The sequence below is a fragment of the Carassius carassius genome, chromosome 7, assembly GCF_963082965.1.
Source record: "Carassius carassius chromosome 7, fCarCar2.1, whole genome shotgun sequence".
NCBI classification, from domain to species: domain Eukaryota; kingdom Metazoa; phylum Chordata; class Actinopteri; order Cypriniformes; family Cyprinidae; genus Carassius; species Carassius carassius.
The window spans coordinates 29,320,260-29,346,167 of record NC_081761.1 but is presented as its reverse complement, the minus strand read 5'-3'; the positions used below and the strand labels follow the sequence as shown (position 1 = coordinate 29,346,167).

Sequence of the window (25,908 nt, the reverse complement as noted above, 5' to 3'; positions counted from 1 at the left end):
TGTCTGGATAAGCTGGGTTGTAATGTGAAGACTGCTATTGGTGTGTCCATGTTTGCTTAAATATATGTGAGTGTGTTGATATGCAAGTGTGAAAACGCTTTTACTCTTGACAGCTGGAGCATCAAAGCTTTCTAAGAAACGTTTAAGTCACATATTCAATAGATTCTTTACTTTCTCTGAAAACTTTCCTACATGTCATGCATTTCTTTATTAACAAGCTATGCATTTTTTTTTTGGTAGAACAAATTTAATGTAGCATGTATGAAAAACAAACAAACAACAGCAACAACAACAAAAAAAACCTCTGCATTTGCTCTACATGACCTGTGCTTTTTGTTTATTGAGAGCAAATTTTTTTTTTTTTTTTTTTTTACTGCTAAATGATGTGGATCTTTCTGTTGGTATTTGGAAAGTCACTGAATACTTTCATAGCAGATCTTGAAGAGCTCCTCTTTTCTATACAAATAGGAAATTATTGTCTTTTTTGTCATTTTGAGGGCAGCTATTAAGGCCACAGTTCACTGAGTCATCTATACTTGGTAAATGGACATATTTTATATGCATAATATAACTATGCATAATATATTTTTAATTTGATTTGAATAGTTTAATGTTAGCATGTTGCTAAGTTAATGGCATATCACAGCACACATAAAATAAATTAAATTAAATTATCAATGTAATGTAACTTCTATTTTGCTGGTTGCAGTGCATTCTGGAATTTCCTCTGTGATGGATGCATTGCTAATAATGCATTGCTAATAATATTAGCCAGAAAAGTAGGTATCGAAGGCATGTAACCTGTTGCTAACCGAAAGGCATAGGTTATCATGACTTTCGGTTGCTTTGGAAGTGTGCCTAAAAATGCCATCTAGGTAGGATGCTTGTTACATTTCCATCATTACAAATCATAGAGAGTCTATCATTATTTCACAGCAGGCTGACATCACTGTCTTCTAAAGGGAGAGGAGCGTGCATGTTGCCTTAGCATCAGCAGAGGGCCTTTTTGTGTGTGCACAGCAGGATGGCACAGTCATAATTAAGACAATTAATTCAAACGGAGAAGAGCGTCGCACATTAGCCAAAACGTTTGCACACTGCTGATTTCAGCCGCTGGCTTTAAGAAATGTCAGTGGCATCAGAGCTAATCTGATTAAGTGTTTGTTGTCTGTTAATGCACAATTAAAGGAAGAGGGAGAAAAAAAAGAATGTGTGTCTCACATATACGCACACTTTCTTATATAAATGTCCAAAACCTCTTCATAAGCAAACCTCTTAATTTTTTTTTTTTTTTTCGGAGTTGATAAAAGAATCAGGTACAAGTATTAAACATAACACATAAGTTAACCTCATTTGTAAGGGTGTACCAATATATTTATTACAACACATGTATCGTGAATAGCAACCAAAATAAAAATAAAAATTAAAGCTCGGATAGATTTAATGAAGGCTTTTATTTACATATAAACAATGATCAATAAACATACAAAGAACACAATAATTAGACCTGGAAGCTCACACATTTGAGCTTGTTTAGTAATTATTAAATATAAATTACAATTTTACATATATATATATATATATATATTAGTAATTTAAGACTTTTTAAAACTATATTTTGTTTTTGTTGAAAATATTGTGGCAATATTATATCTTGCGATCAGTATTTTGTATTGAACTGGACTGATGTATGTAATATGCTACTAATAAGTAAGTGTAATAAGTGTAAGAGTAATAAATTACTCACAAAACAGCATGACCTTGGGGAATGCCGGCCTATTACTATCTTCTCCTATCAAATCTCTAGAAAATTGGTGTATCTCTCTGTCTTACTGTCTTTCTTTCAATTTACATCTCTTTGTCTACCTTTCTCCCGCTGTCTGACCTTGGCCTTATCATATTAAAGCTTCTCTATTTCCTGTAAGAGCTGCTCAATGGGTTTGTCTCCAGATTGGGCTGTTAGGGAAGAGTTCACCAGGCGCCTATCGGGCACATTTATCCCAGACTGTTCCAGAAATGAGTCAAGCAAATAAGCAGGGGAGGAGGTGCTGGCCGTGCAGATGGCTGTCTCTGACACAGAGAACAAATTATTCACCCCATAGAGGCTAATGTACATTAGCGAGACGGCATCTGCTGCCGGGAGGAGACGACAGGGACAGGTATCCCCACAACTCTTCTGCTGTGAGCCACACAACTGCAGGCCTTACAAAACGCTCATTAATCCACCACTGATGGTTTAGTCTCGCTACAGTCATACGGCAGGGGAGCTAGAAGACCTGGTAGTAGAAAAGTCCTTGATATGACTTATCAGTGCTAAGAGATAAAGAAAGAAAGACAACATAGTATAGCAGGGAAATGTTTATCTCTTTCCTCTCTCTGATTTTCATCCATTTAAAGCTCAGGGTTATATACTGTATGATTGTCTAAATCATGTGCTATAGGCTCAAAATGACCCAAACACTCAACGGTGATTGACTGATATATTTACCGTACTTTACAGATCTCATACTGTAATTGACAACTAAACTCCTCATGCTCCAGTGTGCGCTTTAATGTTTATCTTTCAATTCAGCTATTTAGGGGCCTGTCATTCTTACCATGCCTTGACAACCGCTTGTAGTGAGTTAGCCATCAGGGGCAGCATAAGGAAAAAATAGCAATTCGACACCCATGCAGCAAATGTAATATTCATAAATGTACATGTCAGTGTTCTGTGAAGCACATATGAAGTGATGTGACATGTTGGGGAAGAATTTGAAAAAGGGTTCGTCTGTGATTGATTAAATAGGGCCCTATGAAATCCGTTCATAAATTCCTTTTTCATTCTTTCTTCTTTTTTTCAAATTTCAATCTTTTTTTTCAATTTTATTATTATTATTATTATTATTATTATTATATTTTTATTTATATTTTTGATTCAGTGATTAAATTAGATTTTATTAATCAAAAAACATGTCTGATTAATCGACTTATTCAATAATATATTAATTGAAACTTTTAACAGCAATTTAGTTTAAGTTTAACACAAAATACATTTTTATGGCCCTATGAAATACGTTTTATTTTTTTCTCAAATCTAGATTTATTTATACCCAATTCTGTGTTTTCCATTAATTTTCTGTATTCCATTTTAATGGTTTCATTATTTCTCTAAATAATTGATTTTATTAGAAATATTTTCATTCATTCATTCATTCATTCATAAATATTGTGTTGTCTATTTAAAATGTTCTGCTAAATAAATTCCGGTAAATAATGTTTCCAGTTAATATTTCTTAAATATGTTTTATTATTTGTAGTAGTAGAATATAATTTAATGAAGTAATTTATTTCTGTCACAGTTTCTTCAATTTAAACCGAACTTTTATTTTCATTAATTGATGTGAAGATTTTTGAGTTAATCTGTTTATATGACATAATGATAGTTGTTCTCAAAAGAAACAGTAAAGTGATCAGGAAGCAACTCTCAGAGCAGTTCTAGAAATTCTGTTCATGTGTAAATGTTTTTTGCATTGTTTGCAGTAACAGCAATATGATATACACACCAATGTTTGATTGTTTGTGTACATTTGTATGATTTGTAGTAATATGATTCAATGTGAGCTTATCTATCAGCAGATAGTTGATCATAAAGGCTCTTTGGAAGCATACATTGATGTGCTTGTATATATAGTGCTTTTTATTGAATAAAAAAAATCTCTCTAAAAACAAACATGGGTGGACATGCAATTTCATCATCCTAAAATAGTGGTTCAGTATAAATATCCCTGATAACTAGTTCAGTAATAAAGACAATATGTGTTCTGGGAATAGGGCATAACTGAAAAACCATGCCATATATGTGGGTGAGTCTTCTAGAGGGAAAGACATGTTGAGCGATACCACGCCTGGATGTAGCTAATACAAAAATGACCTTTTCCAGAAATATATTGCATTGGAAACAGACCACATTTACAGTAGTCAAGCTACAGTGACCCATGGCTCGTAATGATTTATGGATTGCTCTACCGCTCTTAAGGAGAAAGAAAAAAATAAAAATAAAATAAAGTTCTTGTGTTGATACCTACACTCCGATATTTTGTTACACCTCCAGCCCAGACTTTTCCAATGAAAAGACTGTCGGTGTCATTTTAAGCTGACATTGAAATGTTGTTGGTAGTTCCAGGCCATGGCAAGATGCAGTTGAAATTGTTATTGATTGTTGTGAGTTTCCAAAGTGAGCCCACACATAAACAACATATTAAAGGTTCTGTAAACAATTTCAGTTATAGTGTTAACTTCTAACATTTTGTTAACTTCAACTACACGGCCACTTTCCAAAACCCCATGCAATTCAAAGACAAGAATGTTTCTGATTAGACAGTTTTCTGATTTATATACATAATAATAATCCTTAATCTCCTTATACTTGTCTTATATGTCTTATATATGAAATTGTACATTATTTGCTTTGTCATTTTTTTCCCAGTCAAGTGTGCACTCAGATGTGCACACCATGTACTTGGCCATTCCATTTAGTGTATACATTTTTAAAGAATAGAATTTTCTCAAATTGAACATTAGCCTTTGATTTTTGTCTACATAGGAGCATCATTGTTTGAATCATGATTTTTATTATTATTATTATTATTATTATTATTATTATTATTTTACCATGTTCAGTATGGTTGCTAAAAAAGTTCAATATTTGCCATCTTGCCATCAGGAAAAATCCAAGTAGAGTACACCTAATAAGACATGGTACTATCTACTAGCCATCTACTAGCTTGGGTACTTACTAGTTTGCAACTTTTAGGGAAAAATACGATATAAAAGGGTTTTTTTTTTTTTTGTATACTGTCTTTCTGACAAGGTGTTCCCCTTTAAAGGTGCAGTAAGTGATTTGTGAGAAGGCCTTTTTACTTTTTGCTATTCAACAGGCAACAACTAATAGCTGACACACCAGACAGCTCGTGCAAGCAAGGATGAATCAGTACTGTTACTATAGCTAATATTACAACAGCATCATATCTGGTTTCTGAACCTTAGCAAAACCAGTGTACTATGGACAGTGGACCTCTTTAAAAAAAAAATTTCCACACACAAAACAGACACCTGGCAAATAGGGCTGCACGATTAATAAAATGTGATCGTCACACATATCTTTCAGTGAAGCACGGTTCTGTGATCAGTAGTAAATCTTCATCCGGAGGCCAGGGGCGCTCTCACGCTGAAACTCCAAATATGCCCTGCAGAAGAAAGGTAATGCACGTCATTCCAGGGTTGTGACTAGAAGGGATACCACTGCTAACTGAAAATAAATTAATTAATAATACTACTACTAATAATAAAAAAACAATAAAGCTATAGTTCACTGACAAGCCACACAAATCCAATTATGAAATCAATCTGTGTTTGTGAAAGCAGTTTTTGTAGCTTTGTAGCTTATGAACCTCTTGTCCCACAAAATACTTTTTAAGTATTTAATAACATGTTTTTATTCAGTTTTTTCAAACTCACTTTGCATTATACATTTTCTTTATCATAATGAAAATTATAATAAGAACTCAGATAAACCATATGTTTTCGTAGTCCAGTTGGATCTTCTGTTTCCTGGAACGACATTCATTACCTTTCTTCTGTGGGGCATATTTGGATTGTCAGCGTGAGAGCACCCTCTGGCCTTTGAATGGAGATTTAATATTGATCACAAAACCATGCTTCACTGAAAGATACATATGACAATTACAGCTTTTGCCTAATTGCAACTGTGATTTAATTTCGATTAATTGTGCAGCCCTACTTTTTTGTAAAATTTACAGAATTACTGTATTTGTTTGTTCAACTTTTCCACTCATTATATGAATATATACCCATTACTTACTTTAAAAAAATTATTTTTAATATAACAGAACAACTGCTTCTCACTGTGTTACTGTGTTTGTATTGCATAGATTACAAAATTGTGTAGAAAATATGTGACTGGTTTTCTCAAGCCAACTACAACAGGGTAGTTCATCCAGCATATAGCCCCTTAAACATGCCAGATTAATTCTGTTTCAGCTTAATGGCAAAGGACGGACATTCCCCCGTTATTACTCTGCAACCAGGAGTCCAAAGATGTCAAAAAAAGTCGATGCCATGGACCCAGAAATGCAATGAAATTGTTAATTTGGTTATGTCAGAATTATTGTATCGTCTGCTGCCAGATGGGACTATCTGTAATTAGCCCAGTGAAGGAATCGCTCTTCTGTTTTGGCAAGGCTTAATGAATATGAGTCTCTTTCAATATGAGACTCAAAAGACCAAGGTTTTTTTTTTTTTTTTGCTAAGGCACCTGGGCAGTCTCTCTAGCGCTGATACTGGAAACAAACTGGCTGGTGCAGACAGTGTCCAATAAAGCAACAGATTCTACCATTCATCCTTCTTCATTGTGCCAAAAATGAGACTTCACGGTTTTCGCATCCTTTTTCTCCTGCTTCATCTCTTTCTCATCCTCTCCGAGTCCCTGGCCTTGCCCTGGCACATCTGTTTTGACAGATGTTTGACTAAAGAGATTTGGCTGGATGTTTTCTCTGTGGTAACTTCAGTTTTCCTGATCCCTGCTTGATATTGTTCCACTAGCAGACAGTTACCAAAAACACCTGCTAGTGTTAACTTGACTCACCGCGTGGCACTTAGAGAGCCATTTAGGTTCACTGCATGTTCTGCATTTCTGTGCACTTGTGTGACCTTGCAGGTACCAGCCGCCCTCCGAGACTCAATTATCGTCAGGGATCATTGAGGGGGAAGAGCCGTGGTATTTTAGCGCACATATTTAATTGCACAGACCTTGATTAGCCATTTTGGTGAATGGTCCCTGAGTGACTAAAGAGATGCTTGATTTTCTTCAGTGCAGTTTGTCTCACCCTGTGTTGTGTGCATTAGCAGTCTGTGAACTCCGGCAGGCTTGCTTAAGGAAAATTGCAGTTTATATTATTAGGTATAAGAGGGGGGGGGGGTTGCAATGCACACCTGTTGCTGCCACATGAGCCACTCTCAAGGCCAAAGAAACCCAGTCTCCGCTTTTGTTCCTCTACAGTTTCCATTAGATGCCTAATTGTAAGGTCCATATTTTTCATTGCTGGCAGGCTCCATTATAAATATATTCCATGGCTGCTGCAATTACAAAATTTTCCATTTGAAATTAACAAAAAGATGTAATGAAGTGACCATCTTTCCATTATGTGACCCACTTAAATGAAATTTCGAAATTCCACCCAACTCCGTATATCTAGCATTCTGTCCATCTTGTGCATATTTAAATTATTTTAATAATTTAAATTTTAAATTATTTAAATTATCCAGTTAAATCAGAATAATGTGGTTATTAGAATCAGGTGACTGCACACAGCCCTGCAGCGTAAAAATCACTCCTTTAGATGTCCTAGCACTAATCACTGTGCAAATTGTGTTGTGATCACTGCAACTATTTGATCCGTTTATGAAATCTTTGGTCTGTCTAAAGATTTAGAAACATCTCCTGATAAAAAAAAATAATAATTGTATAAGAAAGCAAATCTTTGTCCACTTATTTATATGATCTTTTCTATTGTGGGCTATGTGAATATAAACTTAATTTTTCACATGTTGGCTCTAAACCAAATACACACACTGACCTGCACAAAGCCATCGTCATAGAAACAAACCATATTTCTTTCTACAGTCATCATTCTCGCCTTCATATCACTTAATATTTTTTTTTTTTTTTGCTCTTTCCTTGTCTTTATAAACATATCTTCAGTAGGTGGAAGCTGAAATGTCATCTGTTTAATGGGTAATATCAATTCATCTCAGAAAATCAGTTACAAACATGTGTGGCCTTAGCCTATTTAAGCTTAAAACAAATATTCTGGGTTTAAGACAGGCTTAATGAGTAGTAAGTATGTTTTGTAAGTATTGTATTGTTTAATACTTAAATGTACTTATGTATTAAATGTACAAGTAAATGCAATCTGGAAAAGACGCATATATATATATATATATATACACACACACACACACACACACACACACACACACACACACAAATGATCATACGCAGCTTGAGTAGCAAGATTTTATTCAGTTTTAACTATTTTTTCCTTTTTGTCTTTTTGGATAAGAATAAGAAGAACTTTATCTGTACTTAGTGCCTTTCATTCCAAGATAAGAAAACATTTCTGGAATCTGCATCTGAAATAGCATGTATTTACACAGTTTATGTATCTCAGAGGGGACATGGATGCATTTAAACTGTAGATACAGATGTAAAAATATACATAATGTTTTGTTTTTAACATAAAACGTTGAATACTGATACTTGAAATAATTTAAATCATGAAAAAATAAATACTCTACATGTGAAATTAAAACTGCTGGTAGGTGACAGCAAGTGAATGTAAATTAGTGAGTCACTGAGATTCAGCTGATTCATTCAAATGGCTGATTAATTCTGAAATAAAACATTTGACTGTGTAAATTAATCACTGAATAATTTATTCAACTGATTCATTCAATAAGCAGATTTATTCAATAAGTAAACATTGTCCATCGCTGCAGAGACGCAAAACAGTGCTGATTCGTCAAACCTGCTTTCCTGTAGTCTGTGTTCTTCTGACTATTCTGTAGTAAGTAACAAATATATAGTGGAGGAGATAGTTATCAATAAATAATGACTTAAATAGAGTCACACAGAAATTAGTGTATTAGAGTGTATTAGATGAAAAACTTAAATTAGAATGTTTTCATGACACTAAATTAATTATTAATAATAATAATAAAAGTAAATAAATAAATAAGTAGGGTGAGTCAAAAAAAGGTAAGTGAATTATCGTTATATATAAAACTTCACTGGAACCGTGATGCCCAACTTACAAAGTGCCCTGTTTTCTCTGCTACACGTTTTCTTACTTTTTTCTCTGTACATGATTAATGGCGTAATCAAGCATCCCTGCACGTAAGACTATGGGGGATGTGAGAATAAGCGTTTTTCATGCTCGGCTAGATAAGATTATAGCTTATAGGATCAGATAAAATGTCTCTCTCTCTCCCTTTGCTTTATTTTTGAAAGTGGCCTAGTTTTAAAAAGTTCAACACATAGCAGGACGGCAGCAGAGAGGCAAGCATGTGATGTGAGAGATTGAGAAAGAAAGGGGCAGTGTGGAGCCACAGGATGCTGCAAGGTGTGTACATGTCGGTTTCATTTTTGAAAGAGCGATGCAACAACTAAAAAAGAAAACCCAGTGAACCCAGTGGTATTTTATCCCAGAAGCAATCTGCACATTGTGGTGGATACAAAAAAGTGTAGCGGTACAGTCGGCGTGTATAAAAAAAATATGTATTTTCTCTTCTCTTTTTGTAGAAAGAGGATGTCCCGCAGGCTTGAAGGCCAGAGTGGTGTTTAATAGCAAAGTTTTATCTCTCTCTCTCTCTCTGTGTGTGTGTATGTGTCTATTAAGGAAGTCAAGCAGGTACAGACGAATAGCCCCATCACTGTGTGTGTCATTGACTGATGAAACACAGAATTGTAGCACACACACATATACACTGGAGCTATGGCATTCTATGACAACATTAGCGTGTGTCACCCTCACACTGTGTATCATGTTGAATCTAAAGATACTTGGAATTCCTTTAAATCAAAGAAACTGCCCTGTTACATGCTCCCAAATAAAATTTAAGCCCATCTGGAATATATGTTGAATCATGCATAATGTTTGACACAGTGTTTAGGACTGACAGGAACAGATTAGGGTTGGGCTATATGTTAAATATTTAATTTTCATATAATATTATGTTATGTTTCAATATAGTGGTTGATATATAATATATTCACCCTGATTGTGCTTTTGGCCCTTCTCCACAGCACAGTGGGTTTTGTTGGACTTTGTACGCAGAGCTTGAGATGGAGCAGAGCCTGTTTTGCTGGCAATATAAAATTAAGGAACATGGTGATTGATGGTAATGTGCTTTTTATTTGGCCATTACGTGTTCTAAAGAGCATGCCATTAAACTAGTTTCATGATTAGACTAGAAAATGCTCATTAGACTAGTTTTGCAAGCCCTCCTTGTCTTGTGACATGATTATGAGTGTGTTAGAACTGTAATGTTGTCTCAGCATCTCTGATAATTACTCGTTTTGTGGCATCTTCTCCTGCTAACACCAAAAATAACTTAAATGAAAAATACATCAATCGAATCTGCAAAGGGTCTACTTTTATTTCTATACACACATAATCCTGACAAAACTTTATGCATTTATAAAATAAAGAAAACAAACAGGGTGCTACCTTGATCTGTGTAATCTTCATTTAGAAAAGTCTCGTTAAAATTAACTGTAACTCAGCAAATACAAAGAGACACTTCTGAGACTCTATCTGCTCTCACTTTAAGAGAAACTCCAATTAAATTTGGCTAGTGGATACTGCAAATGCTTGGAGGTCCCCGACCCTCTTGATGGAAGGTCAGGAGCTCTTAGCAGACAGGAATTTAAGCTAGACTGTATCCAGTGGCTCAAAGGGATCCCTTTGTAAGGCCACCCAGGGTGCTAGAGAGATCCCAGGAGGGCACCAGGAATGGCCTAAGATGATTAAACCTTCTGGCACCCCTCAGGAACCTGACAATGAGATTGTGCTTTCCCAGGGACCGGCTGTCCACTGCATCATGATGTGCTGCGATAGAAGCCACACACACTTTCAAGGTGAAAGGTGACAGCCTATGCGCCAACCTTTCTTGCAGGACTACTCCAATCATGCATCCTCGGGGGTCTCCTCTGTGAGAAGAACACCAGTTCAAGAACAAACTCCACTTCAGTGCATAGGCTTGCCTTGTAGAGGGATGGTGTCTACCACCGCCAGTGACAGATCATTTAAAACACTTGTAGGGGTCATATGATGTTGCAAAAAAATTGGGTTAAATGAAATGTGTTTATGTGGTTTCAAGTTATAAAACACATAATTTTCCACATACTGTACATTATTGTTTCTCCTCTGTGCCCGCCTTTCTGAAATGCATAGATCTTTACAATGCTCATCAGCATTAAAATCGAGGTGTGCTCTGATTGGCCAGCTATCTAGTGCATTGTGATTGGCCGAATGCCTCAAATGTGTGACGGATATGTAGAGAGTGGCTAGAGTGAGGAACAGCCGAGAGCTAGAGTGAGGAATGGCCAGGGGCTAGAGTGAGGAATGGAGTGAGGAATGGCCGGCGGGCTATAGTGAGAAATGGAATCCTCTGGAATCCAATATAATCCTCAGATCTCCCTGAGCTCTAGCCGGCAGTCCTCTGCTCGTGACAGAGAAACCAGGACGAGTAAAGACTGAGGATGCCTAAAGACTGAGGATGCCGCTCTCGTCCCCATGAGGAGAGAGAGGCGAGATTGCAGTGAAGCCATGCTCAGTCAACAATCGTTTCCGTCGACAGAGGATAGGTAATGACTGCAACCAAAAGAGCACAGACGGAACAGCACTTTTAAGAAGATGTGAGCTTTCCGTGATGAGAAACTGCTTTTTTATTTGAACCATCCAGGGGAATCACTGATTTAACAGGGACACCGCTTTTTGTGCCATAATGCCAACCAGGAATAGCTTCCTTCTTTCAGTCAGAATGAAATGGCTTTGTGGAGAAGAAATCATTCACCCGCTCGGCTCCGAAGCAAAGATCTGAATGAGTGTATGCACCTGTAACCCGTTTATACCTGTATGCACAGGGAGCATGCAAATCCACTAGCCAAATTTAATTGGCATTTTCTCTTAAAGTCAGAGCGGACTGGGACTCTCGAGTAAAAACCCACATAACTCGAAGTGACCGACAGATAGGGAACACAACAACCTCTAATTGCACTGTAAAAAAAAAAAATGGTATGATCAATAAGTCATGACATTACTTTTTTTTTTTTTTTTTAAGTTTATACATGATTCAACTTTTGTTTGTAAAGCCAGTTTTATGTAATTTGTGTAATTTTATGTAAACAGAGTGATGGAAGCAGTAGTAATGTGTGTGTGTGTGTGTGTGTGTGTGTTGGTGTGGGTGGGGGTGGTGGGGGGGGGTCACTGTTTGAAGTGGCAGATTTCAGGTGGCTAAAAGGACAAACATTTTTTTGCTTTAATTTCACACACTCTCACACATACACATACAAATGGATCCCCTTTATCAGCAACTCAAAATCTGTGAAGGCTAGAGAAGCTTATGGCTAAATTGCTACACATTGTTCTCCAGAAAACTGACCTCAACCGACCTCAAATTATTCAGAAGCTCACGAGATCTATTATAGTGTCTTTAGCCACATGAAAGGCCTGTTAGTGTCACTTTAAATGTTTTCTTTCTTTCTTTCTTTCTTTCTTTCTTTCTTTCTTTCTTTCCCTTCCCTACTCTGAGCTCTAGTTGCAGTTTTCACATCACCACCTTTATTGATCTCATTAATTGTTTGTTAGATGTGTAATTAAACAGTAGAGAGGGAAACATCTTGTTAGCAGCTGGGGTCTTTATGTGCTCTTTGGACTCCAGTCTTAGTTAAGCTACAGTGAGAAATTAGAAAGCCATCGCTAAGCCCAGTGGGAACATCTGCGGGAGACCGAAACCCCAGTTTGGGATCTTTTAATAGCGGATTCTGTAAATGGCCCCATTAGAGTGTATTCAACATCATATGAACTAGCATAATATTTGTAATGCCAGACTAATGTGCATTTTTTACAACATATATATATATATATATATATATATATATATATATATATTCACTGAATGCATTTTTGTAAATATAACTATATGATTTTTAGGTATTTGTATGAAAGACAGTAGTCTAAAAACATTTAGTATCAGACTAAATGCAAACTTCCTATAGATATACATTTAACACATGTCTACATTAATATTATAATAAAATTCAATACAAATACCCACATTTTTGACACATTACCATAGTTCAGTTAGTGTTACTGTAAAAACATGGTAAATGTTGGCAATTTATAGATTAAAAAGCCTTTTGACTTTATAGTTGCACAGTGTTTCTCCTGTTTTTTTAGCACTGTTTCAATCATTCTTTTAAACTAGTTTAAACCAGCAAGTCATTTGTATTGTTCGTTAAACTCAAGCGCTTCACACTGGATCTCACAGCGCATGGAGTGATAAGTTGGTAACGTGTGCAGTGGGCTAAACTGGAAAGGTTTGGTAATTTTGTCAATTGGTGGACTGAATTTCATTATTATCCATTATTATTTCATTATTAAGTCAATTACACTTCTGCACTGCTCCCCTAACCTGCCTGTTTTGACAAACTACATCAATACTGGCAACTGCCATGCAGATTGCAAATTCTATGTTTTCTACTTCCTTCTCCCTGTGTCTGGCATTTGTTTATGGCAAGTATGACTGTGTCTCTGCTCTCTTAATTGATCACATGGTTTTATGGTTATCACCTTATTTGCATGTTCACTGAATGCATTTTTGATCATCACAGGAATAGCTTGTGAAATATCCAGTATCAAGTCATGCTAGACATTGCTCTGAATCAACTCTAAATCTTGTTTTGGACAAGCAGAGCAAATGCTTTTAGTTTAGAATTCAAGTGATCATTATCCAACTGAATTAAATGTTTTTATTAGTAAAAAAAAAAGTGATTTAAATGTAGTGGTAGCATCTTCTATGATAATTTCACCATCACACTCCATCATGGCGTTATCGCGAGAGCTTTCTCATGACATCTTAATCTTGCGAGATCTCGTGGCACAAGATCTCGCCAAAGTCGCAAAATTGCGACAAGACATCATCCTTAATAAAATCGACTGTAGTTCCTTATATGGTGTAATATCTCATTTGTATTCCCTTCCACTAGATGGCAGACATGTAGTACTTTGATTCTAGACCAACATTATGCATTGTTTCTGTTCAAAGTGTTCGAGGAAATAGCAGAGCAAGTGAGCTCTCATGTCATTTATGTGGAAGCAATTAATTTCATAGCATGAGTGTAAATGGTAAGATTTATGAGAGAAAATCGCCAGATGGCTAATACAAAGTTGTTCGCCGATTCTGACTCTGAAGGGGAATATTTGCCTTTTGGAAATGACGATCGGCCGTCTAATGATCGCGCATCTCGCGGTACATCTTTGCAGCGCAATGGTGCCTCCGGGCAAGGCGAGAGTGTCACAAACAAGCGATCAATTCGACCCTTTGCTCAACAGGGATGCGGGTGGCAGAGGTGAACGTGGTCATAGTGTCCATAGGAGAGATGTTGCTGATCGCGCACGCTCTAATGCGCGGCCGGCAGATAGTACAGGTGCAGTCTGTGTGGAGAGGGGTGCGCTCTGCGCTGTGCCTTGCAATGAATGACAGGAACCATACTCTCAAGAACTACAAATTGTGTCACATAGATACCTAATTGGCAGGGCCGGTTCTAGAGGCCTGGCCACAGGGGCCCTGGCCCCTGCTAAAATCTGATTGGCCCCTGACTGGCCCCCGTTCCATCAATCGTCGACAAGAAGAGCAACCGGAGTATTCTTCACAAAGATCACAGATGCAATTCCACCCCCAAACAATTGGCGGCACTCGCGGCAGTAATGTGTCACTGAAATATATATATGTAAGTTTAATAAGATCAAGGATGGATTATGGAAGTGTGGCATATGGATCAGCAACCAAATCTGTACTTCGGAGGCTTGATGTAATACCGGCTAAAGCACTGAGATTATGTTTAGGAGCAGTTAAAACATCACCAGTGTGTACTCTACAGGTGGAAGCGGGAGAAATGCCATTGAACATTCGACGTAAACAATTGCTAGTAAATTATTGGGTAAATCTAAAAGGACATGGAGATAGTCATCCAACTAAAAGGATACTACAAGATCATTGGGAAAGGGAGAGAGCACAAAAGTTTAGTTTTGGGTGGATAGGAGATGAGGCAGCGAGAGAATTGGGGGTATATGAAAAGGAATTCCTGATACACCGGTATGGAAGCTAGAAACAATGGAAGTTGATTTTAAGTTACTTCGAGTCAAAGCAGTAAGTAATAGTACAGACCTGGCAGCGGAATTTTATAGAGATATAGATTTTAAATATAAAGAGTATGTTCAGATTTATACAGATGGATCAAAGGATCCAGAAACAGGAAAGACTGGATCTGCAGTTTACATTTTTAATCAAAGAGGTGAGATAAGCAGACGAACAACAAATGATCTGAGTGTGTATGCAGTTGAATTACACGCTATTATGATATCATTAGAATGGATTGAGGAAAACAAAATTAAAAAAGCTTTGATTGCAAGTGATTCAGTGTCAGCTTTATATAGTCTCATGACTGGTATATCTAATAGCCATCAGGGTTTACTGTATTCAATATTGATAATGTACACAAGAATGAAGGAAAAATGCTATGAGATTCAACTGAAGTGGATTCCTGCTCATATTGGCATTGTGGGTAATGAGAGAGTGGACAAGTTAGCTAAACAAGCTGTTAAAAAAGAGAATATTGAAGTAAATATTAAGTTGTCAAAGTCTGAAGGAAAGAGTGTAGTATGGAAAGAAGCCGTTAGAGAATGGCAAAATCAGTGGGACAGGGAAACTAAAGGGAGACATTTGTATGCTATTCAAAATAAAGTAGGGGTTGTGAAGAATAGGGGAGGGAATAGAAAAGAAGAAATAGTTATGACAAGATTAATGATAGGTCATAGTAATCTGAATAGCACATTACACATTATAAGAAAGCACCCAACTGGTTTTTGTGGTTGTTGTCAGGTTGCAGAAACTATAGAGCATGTGTTGTTGAGTTGCAAACAATATGAAGAACAGAGGAAAGATATGATGGAAGAGTTAGGAAAAGTTGGAATAATAGGGACAGGAATGAGGGAAATACTGCAAAGTGAGGAGAATGAACCAAGCAGAGGAAATATTTTATTTTATTTATCAAGAACAGGTCTGATGAGAAGAATATGAAGTAAATGGATATTAAAGGAAAATAAATCCGGAAGATGGCGGTAGTGCAACAATAATGGATGCAAGCTGCCGATAAACCCTAAAGAAGAAGAAGAAGAAGAAGAAGGACAATTCCACCCCCAAACAATTGGCGGCACTCGCGGGAGTAATGTGTCAATGTAACTTAGGAGAAGAAGCAGAGCTCTTGGCTTTATATTATATTTTATCGAAATTTTGACTGTGAATGGCTTTGGCTTGAGCGATATCAGAACATTCTCTGACGTTATGCCAGTAGGCGGGAGAAATAATCCATCTATCTATCCAATTTGAAGACAATTCTTGGTGAGTCACAAATCCTCTTGTTGGTTGTCATTAAAATATGATAGGATATTTAGCTGCTGCTTTCACTTATTTTAGGTTTGTTAACTAAATTGTGGAAGGAGCACTGGAAGCACTGTCGAAGTAAACAAATAAACTTGTTAACCCTTTGACGCTTACGATCACACCGGTGTGATACTGTGATTAGAACCTTCAGTGCGTCACGTCATCAACTGCTGAATTTAAATCTGCTTTCGAGCTTTGGCTGGCGCTGAGCCAGATCGGATGTGCTGAGCGCTGGTCATATTATCACAATTATTCAGTGTTTTTGAACATATAAGGCTTATTTTAGATTTAAGACGTTTAAATACACAAGTACTAGCAAAACCATACATTTATAGTTTGTAAAATACACGCCGATGAATATGGAAACGGCAATAATGATCCTTACGAATATGATCTGACTTCATGTTTTTATTGATATCATATACAGATTGTGTAGGTAACTAAAGTTTACTCTGCCCTTCTCCAAGTTTACCGGATACCTAGTTCAACGTGTTTCGGGAGGAGAGGATGAATGTGTGCGTGTTGTAAATCCCACAGCTCAGATTCAGCGCGAACCAACATGGTGGCGCCTGTCCCCCGGTATAGATCAACAAACACGGTCGATATAAAAGTGTTTAAACTACCAAATATATTTACTTGCACATATTTCAGAATCAGATATTTATATTAATATAGTGGGTATGTTTGCAAATATTTTGAATACAACAGGAAAAACTAAATAAAAGCGATCCATGTCTCATACAGCTCTATTTCGGCTGTGTTGCGTCACATGACAAGTACAACGCGTCGCCATGGAAACAAGAAGGCGGTACATCTTTTACGTGGCTGGAGTATTCTGTTTTTTTGCTACCCTTGTCGCTCCCAAATGCCCCAATGTCTATATTCAGGTCAGAATCAGCAGGGTGCGATTTGCCGGGGGGGATGCGTGGGATTTCCCCCTTTCTGGTCAATGTATCCCTGCCTCTGCTTAATTATTTTTATCCCCGGTGGTGATAAATTTATCCCCCCTTCAAAGTGATCAGTGCTACTACACTATTGGTGAGATGGATCACAAACCTTATCACGGATCCGTGGTTTGATTAAAGTCAATTTTATTTTAAAATGCGCTACTTTGGCTGGCGCGCAGCCTCTGTGCATTCACCACTCTGCAGACTTGCTCAATGTCCCGCCCACGGCGCTATCTGATTGGTTACACCTCACGAGTAATAGCCTATCAACACTTGCGAGACGGTTGAAGCCGGGTCCGCTGGGCAGTGGAGTTGCTAACTTGGCGACTTTGTCGCTAGATTTAGCGCCTTTTTTGCAAAAAAGCAACTAGCGACAAATCTAGCGACTTTTTGGACAATCATCATTTAGTCTCTGAGACTCTCTGGTGCTGCCGTATGAGCGCGAGTTCTCTCTTTCCCAGCGCGAGCCTCTCTCTTTGTATCTACAGTGTTCAGCGAGCGCAGAGAGGAACAGCACATTCAGTAAAAAAATAAAATGACTGCCGAAATGTATTTGCACCGTACTGAATAAATTATTTTGTGTGCTTGAATGTACCCTGTACTTGGCCCCTGAATGTAACATGTGGCCCTTTATTGGCCCCTGTTACAGAATAATCCTAGAACCGCCACTGCTGATTGGGCAGATAGCTGGTCAACTGATCAAAAAAAGTAGGCACTTGTAGTTTATTATGGCACAGTAATATAGTAATAATGTACTACTTTTCTCGTTTTTTTTTTCTGATCATTTGGAATGAGAATAAAAGACAAAAAAACAACAACAACAACAACAACAATCAAATACAAAAAAAAAAACTTGCAAATAAGTTCAAACATCCATTCAATATCTATTATTTCCTGAATATTACTGATGAACTGATCAAAAAGTAGGCTACTGTTCACATGTGTTTTACTACTATCAGTGTTGTGCCAGTTCATACTTAAAAAGAACTAGCTCAAAGTTCAGTTCACACAGATGATAATGAACTAGTTCATGTTCATAGTTCATTTTTTTTTTTTAAATGAACTAAGTTCACGTATCTAAAAACGAACTAGTTAACGTTCATTTGTTAAATTCTTTTTAAGATAGGCCACTATCTTACTCAATAGAACCTCTTTACCATCCATTACCAGCTGCAAATCACTGCCACTCCAAAACTAATCAAAATTATTGTACCAATAAACAAGAGACAATTATTATAGCCAGGAGAAAAATAATGTTGAGATAGAGAATATATTTACCCCTTAAATAATGTGTAATCATGATATGTAGAAATTGGAAAATACAAGGTGCAGTCAAGGTATACCTTATGTTCAGTGAAACTTTTATTTAGCCAGCATGAACCAAATTACCCAGGACTTAAAAATAAGTATATTCAGGTTCATAGGGAAAAGATCAGTCTACTGACAAAAATCCAGCATATTCTGAACGGCAGTAACTATGTAAACCAGACCAAAGTAGTCATGTACTGTAATGTCAAATTAGCTTGGGCTTACCCTGCTCAATGTGCAATACTCAACCAACATATTTTCACACCTTCAAAAGGAAGTAAACAGTGAGTAAACGATGAAAGTGCCATTTACATTCATTTATAATAAAACAATCTTCCTGATTATATTTGTCTAAAGAAAATAAACGGCTAGCAGCTGAACAACTTAACTTAAGATGACCTTACCCTGCTCAATGTGAAATACTGGACCAACACATTCTAGCATCCTCAAAAGACAGTAAACAGTGAGTAAACAATGACAATGCCATTTACATTCATTAATATTTTATTTTCTAACTCTTCCTGACTTATATTTGTCCAAATGAATTGAATAGCTCTGAAAACTGTAAATTATACAGCATATAGCTCTAATAAACAAACATAGCATTCAATTTCAGATGCTGGATTTATCTGTACAAAAAACTTTTTGACATTTTTCCCCTGCGTGAAACGATCAAGGCTAATAGCAATCTCAACTAGTACAACAAGCGCGCAAGTCATGTGTCACAAACATTGAACACTACACAAACAGTAATTTTTTTTTTTCATTTAGGCAATTAATTTTAGTGACACAGGAGGTGCCGGATCCAATGTCGGAGGTGACGGAACATGTTCCGGCTCAAATTAAGCCCTGGTAAAACCTGACTTTTCAAATGAGTGTGAATGTGAACTGCGCGTGCTGTTCATTCCTGCCAGAGTGAGCGCCACTCTCGTTCATGTTCATTGTATGAAAAGTGATTCGTTCAGTTCAGCGTTCGGCGAAAATATGAACGCGTTCAGTGAACGTCATTCATTGAACTCGTTCATGCACAACACTGACTACTATATAGTGTAGTAATATAGTAATAATTTAGTACTTTCTCCTGTTTTATTGTTGGCTTCCTCTTTTCTGATAATTTGGAATGAGGATAAAAAGACACACACACACAAACATGCAAATATGTTCAAACATCAATTCAATATCTAATATTTCCTGAATATTATGAAATTCGAGATAGCTGCCCCTGGTGACGTCATAATATGCAAATTAGATTAGTATATTTACACCCCACATAAACTTTCGATCATGCCAAACATTTTTCTAATTGACAGTAGATGTCTATCTTTAAGCCCTTTCAAGCCACAAGCTTTTGAAATCTTGATGTCAAAATACAACATTTTTTCCAAAAAACCCTGGCGCCTTAAGGGTTAATGCAGTGCTGACTTGCACACAAAAGCCTTGCTTATTATTGCATTCTTACAGTACCATATTAATGTATGCACATACTTTATGGTGGTACATTGAAAACCCATTAAATAATTAATCTTGATGCATAGAGTCTTATATTTCTAAAGTGCAGGGAAAATTTAATATTTAGCTGAACTTTACCTTTTTAACTTTAAGTTGTGGTTGAAGTTTTGTATTTTGTGTGTGTAGATATATTTTAATAGTTTGAGATTAATCAATAATTGACGCTCTGCCTGCAGTACTGCTGTGGACCCCAAGGGGTTATGGACCCCTTTAAACACCCCTGTCAAATGCATTTGCTAACTTGGAACTGACCTGTGTTTGCACCCCGGCACAACTATTTTCTTTTTTTTTTTTTTTGAAAGGGAATTTGAAAAGGAGGACATGCGTTCGCTCCTTTGTTCTCCTTTTACTCCCAGCCTCCAAACCTTTCGTTTCAGTACAGCAGTAAGTCACTGATATAAATGCTTCTGAAAGAAAAAAAAAGAGGGAAGTGGGAGCCTGATAAGGGCATTAAATGGGAAAAAATGGATTTTAAAAGTATGGTAAATCCTCCCTGGTCTTTGGTTTCTATAAATATTAATGTTATCCCCAGCTGTTCGACAGGTATGCACAGAATAACAAGGCGATAAGTTGCCCTCAGTTGGCGTGTGCTGCGTTCTCCCCTTCTTTTGCAGAAGTTAAAACGCCTTGAAAAATGAATAGATCCCCATCCACTCATCCCCTTCTGCCTAATTCTTTAGCTTCTTTTACACTCTAATACCCACTGTAAACAGCGCAACAGCCCCATATCGTTGTCTTTTTCCACTTGAAATCACACTCATCTTTGAGCCAGTGGAGCAAAAGGCAGAATGCCTTTGGAAGCAAAGTACTTCTGAAAAGTTCTCTCACAGATGAGTCGCTGCCTTCCTTGCTATTGTAAATCGTTACACTCGGCAAAACATGAACTTGAAGTGCAAAGTCTCAATGTAAAGTGCTAAAAGCAGGGCATTATGGGTCATAGAATTCAGTACTTCATGAGAATTGTGGATGCCTTAATGCATGGAACAGAACAAACGTTCTGTGTGTGTGTGTGTGTGTGTGTAAGTATGTATGTATATGTATATATATGGTTGAAATTTTAAGGTAAGATGTATGATAATAATGAAACATTAGCATTTTGTATTAATTCTTAATGTTAGGTTGTTTGGGCTGAATTGTGCAATTGTAAGCATGGCAATGTCATTAAAGCACCCAGAGACTTGGTTCCCAGACAAACACCTTGATCATAAAGGGATCATGACCGTTTACTGTGGCCCTAATCTCTGTCATAAGAGGGCCACTGAAGGGGTAATTGTCTTTTAAGAAGCACTAATGAATCCAAAGAAGCTTCTACAGTGACAGATCGATGGCCCTCTTGTGTGCTGTTTAATTGTCTGTGTTTTATGTCAGCATTCACTGTGTGTGACAGTGCAGAGGGCTTAAGCGCATATGTGCTATCTAAATAGAAAGAGGCCTTTGCCGCTTTATGCACCATTACACTCAACCTGGCAAACGTGATGTGCAAATTTCTTATCTGATAAGGTCTGTGAGGAGTGAACTGAGATGAAGAATATTAGGGCAGCATGGGGAAGGAGGGTGAGAAACAGATACATGGTTTGGGTTTTATCAAGATATTAATTTAGCATAAATCATGAGGTAGAGCCCATTAATGAGAAGCCCAGCATTTAGACAATGAATAAGTATACTTCATAAATGTCCCTAGTCAAATTCTGCATGAGTCACAAACCCTTGCTTGCTTTAAAACATTCTCACATTTGTATTCATTCATACTCTTTTATCAAGGTCAGGGGAAAATAATATTAACTGAATTGAGCACACCCTTATGGATGCCTGTTTCCACCACTGAATTAAAAAAAAAGGGGAAAGGTAATTGTGACTTTTTATCTCACAATTCTCACACAATTCTGAGAAAATGTCAGTCTTACTTTCCTCTCAGAACTGGACTTTATAACTCACAAATAGGAATTTATATCTAACAGTTCTTAGAAAAAAAGTCAGAATTGCAAGATATAAACTCGCAATTGTGGGAAAAAAGTCTGAAATGAGAGTTATCTTGAGTTAATTGCAAATTAATTATGAGTTAGTTGCAAGTTAATTGTGAGTTTATTTCTCACATTTCTGAGAAAAAAAGTTTGAATTCCAAACTTGTTCCACACAATTCTGATAAAAAAGTTAGATTTGCTAAATATGAACTCGCAATTGGGGTAAAATTGTGACATGCAAAAAGTCAGAATTACCTAAATTTTTTATGCAGTGGTAGAAATGGGCATCCATACACCCTGGTTCGATTCCAACCCCCCCCCCCAAAAAACCATTTAATTTAAACCAAAAATCTTAAAAAAGGCACCACACACCCCACAATAAGTTGTATAGAGTTTTTAAACATCAGAAGAGTCACTGTGATTATCACTTAATGGAAATTAAGTAAACTGATTTCCCATCAAATGCTTAATCTGACAATTTTTTAAATGTTCATCTTAATGGTCTCGCCAGTTCTAGGAGTAATGAGTGTAAGAGCGATCGTTTGGCAGACACCTGGGTCTGTGTCATGGGATGCTCAGCTATCCTCAGCTAACCAATTTCAGAGGCCTTAACCTGAAATATCACTTCCTGTCCTCTCTCTACAACTCTTCATTTCCCATCTGCACATGTTCATGTCAGAATAGGACACGAAAGTAAAATGGATTCCATTATGTGCTATTGTTCTGAAAGTGGCCTCAGTTGGCGTGTGCTGCGTTCTCCCCTTCTTTTGCAGAAGTTAAAACGCCTTGAAAAATGAATAGATCCCCATCCACTCATCCCCTTCTGCCTAATTCTTTAGCTTCTTTTACACTCTAATACCCACTGTAAACAGCGCAACAGCCCCATATCGTTGTCTTTTTCCACTTGAAATCACACTCATCTTTGAGCCAGTGGAGCAAAAGGCAGAATGCCTTTGGAAGCAAAGTACTTCTGAAAAGTTCTCTCACAGATGAGTCGCTGCCTTCCTTGCTATTGTAAATCGTTACACTCGGCAAAACATGAACTTGAAGTGCAAAGTCTCAATGTAAAGTGCTAAAAGCAGGGCATTATGGGTCATAGAATTCAGTACTTCATGAGAATTGTGGATGCCTTAATGCATGGAACAGAACAAACGTTCTGTGTGTGTGTGTGTGTGTGTGTAAGTATGTATGTATATGTATATATATGGTTGAAATTTTAAGGTAAGATGTATGATAATAATGAAACATTAGCATTTTGTATTAATTCTTAATGTTAGGTTGTTTGGGCTGAATTGTGCAATTGTAAGCATGGCAATGTCATTAAAGCACCCAGAGACTTGGTTCCCAGACAAACACCTTGATCATAAAGGGATCATGACCGTTTACTGTGGCCCTAATCTCTGTCATAAGAGGGCCACTGAAGGGGTAATTGTCTTTTAAGAAGCACTAATGAATCCAAAGAAGCTTCTACAGTGACAGATCGATGGCCCTCTTGTGTGCTGTTTAATTGTCTGTGTTTTATGTCAGCATTCACTGTGTGTGACAGTGCAGAGGGCTTAAGCGCATATGTGCTATCTAAATAGAAAGAGGCCTTTGCCGCTTTATGCACCATTACACTCAACCTGGCAAACGTGATGTGCAAATTTCTTATCTGATAAGGTCTGTGAGGAGTGAACTGAGATGAAGAATATTAGGGCAGCATGGGGAAGGAGGGTGAGAAACAGATACATGGTTTGGGTTTTATCAAGATATTAATTTAGCATAAATCATGAGGTAGAGCCCATTAATGAGAAGCCCAGCATTTAGACAATGAATAAGTATACTTCATAAATGTCCCTAGTCAAATTCTGCATGAGTCACAAACCCTTGCTTGCTTTAAAACATTCTCACATTTGTATTCATTCATACTCTTTTATCAAGGTCAGGGGAAAATAATATTAACTGAATTGAGCACACCCTTATGGATGCCTGTTTCCACCACTGAATTAAAAAAAAAGGGGAAAGGTAATTGTGACTTTTTATCTCACAATTCTCACACAATTCTGAGAAAATGTCAGTCTTACTTTCCTCTCAGAACTGGACTTTATAACTCACAAATAGGAATTTATATCTAACAGTTCTTAGAAAAAAAGTCAGAATTGCAAGATATAAACTCGCAATTGTGGGAAAAAAGTCTGAAATGAGAGTTATCTTGAGTTAATTGCAAATTAATTATGAGTTAGTTGCAAGTTAATTGTGAGTTTATTTCTCACATTTCTGAGAAAAAAAGTTTGAATTCCAAACTTGTTCCACACAATTCTGATAAAAAAGTTAGATTTGCTAAATATGAACTCGCAATTGGGGTAAAATTGTGACATGCAAAAAGTCAGAATTACCTAAATTTTTTATGCAGTGGTAGAAATGGGCATCCATACACCCTGGTTCGATTCCAACCCCCCCCCCAAAAAACCATTTAATTTAAACCAAAAATCTTAAAAAAGGCACCACACACCCCACAATAAGTTGTATAGAGTTTTTAAACATCAGAAGAGTCACTGTGATTATCACTTAATGGAAATTAAGTAAACTGATTTCCCATCAAATGCTTAATCTGACAATTTTTTAAATGTTCATCTTAATGGTCTCGCCAGTTCTAGGAGTAATGAGTGTAAGAGCGATCGTTTGGCAGACACCTGGGTCTGTGTCATGGGATGCTCAGCTATCCTCAGCTAACCAATTTCAGAGGCCTTAACCTGAAATATCACTTCCTGTCCTCTCTCTACAACTCTTCATTTCCCATCTGCACATGTTCATGTCAGAATAGGACACGAAAGTAAAATGGATTCCATTATGTGCTATTGTTCTGAAAGTGGCAGGGAGGGGCAACTTTTAAACCCCTGTGCCTGAATGCATTAATTACCATGTTAGCTTCATTAGTGCTATTAAGCAATAAATCCAGGCAACTGGGAAATGAAGCATGTTTTCTCTCCTTTCTCTTTTTTCCTTTATTTATTGAATTATTTTCTTAAAATTAATCATAGAATTCAACTGTCTTGCTTAGAGCAGGGTGAGTAACTCACATGCTTTAAAGCACGCAGAGTTTAATGATCATCTATTAATAAATGTGACCTTTATTCAAACACAACCACGTCAACCCCTGCTTGCTGCAAACACATTCGAATTTAGAGCTATTTATTAGATGTTCTGTCAAGTCGTGTTGTAAGAGGGGGTGTGGTACATCTGGAAATAATGGCCATGTGTTTTTGTTGTCGAATCGTTTAAGGTCAAGGACAGCATTAGTGGAGCGAGTCTCTAAACTTGAGCGGATCTTCACATGTACCTCTGAAAGCTCACTGCCAGATATTAGCAAACAAATACAACGCTAACAATGCTAATTCAGATGCACTGCTAAATAAGGGCACCAGGGAATTCATTAAAGTTTACTTTTTGTCAGGGCACATTTTGTATTTTTTTTATCCCCCCACCATACCCCCACCCACTCCACAGACCTTGCGGCAGCCACTTTACAATCTCAATGTTTGATTGTTAAATCATACAGACAGAACTGAGTGAGAGAAACAGGGAAAGAATGTTTTTGTTTGCTAGAGTTCAAGGTGATGAAATTCAAGCTAAATGTGAGGAGCAGATAGCAAGGATGGATGCTCATTACTGCGAAATAAATCACGCCCCGATCTCCCTTGTTAGCAATTACTAGCGCACATTAGCGTGTAGCTCCTCGGGCTCTTTGTCATCTGCCGTCAGAAGCCAAGAAGCGCGGGCTTCGGCACGTTGTACATCATCTCCCAGGATGCATCAGTGCCGCCAGCTAACATCCTGACAGAAACGTTACGGTATCTGCTTCTATCATCAAGGTGAAATGTGTTCTGGGGTCATAAGAAGATAAAAGCTGCTTTCTG

At 37.2% G+C, this 25,908-nt stretch overlaps 1 protein-coding gene across 1 annotated transcript in view; it reads left to right on the top strand.

The window, feature by feature from the left end:
• LOC132143875 (catenin alpha-2-like) overlaps positions 1-25,908 on the top strand; it is a 491,992-nt gene that overhangs the window by 182,105 nt on the left and 283,979 nt on the right. The gene's annotated exons all lie outside the window — the stretch shown is intronic.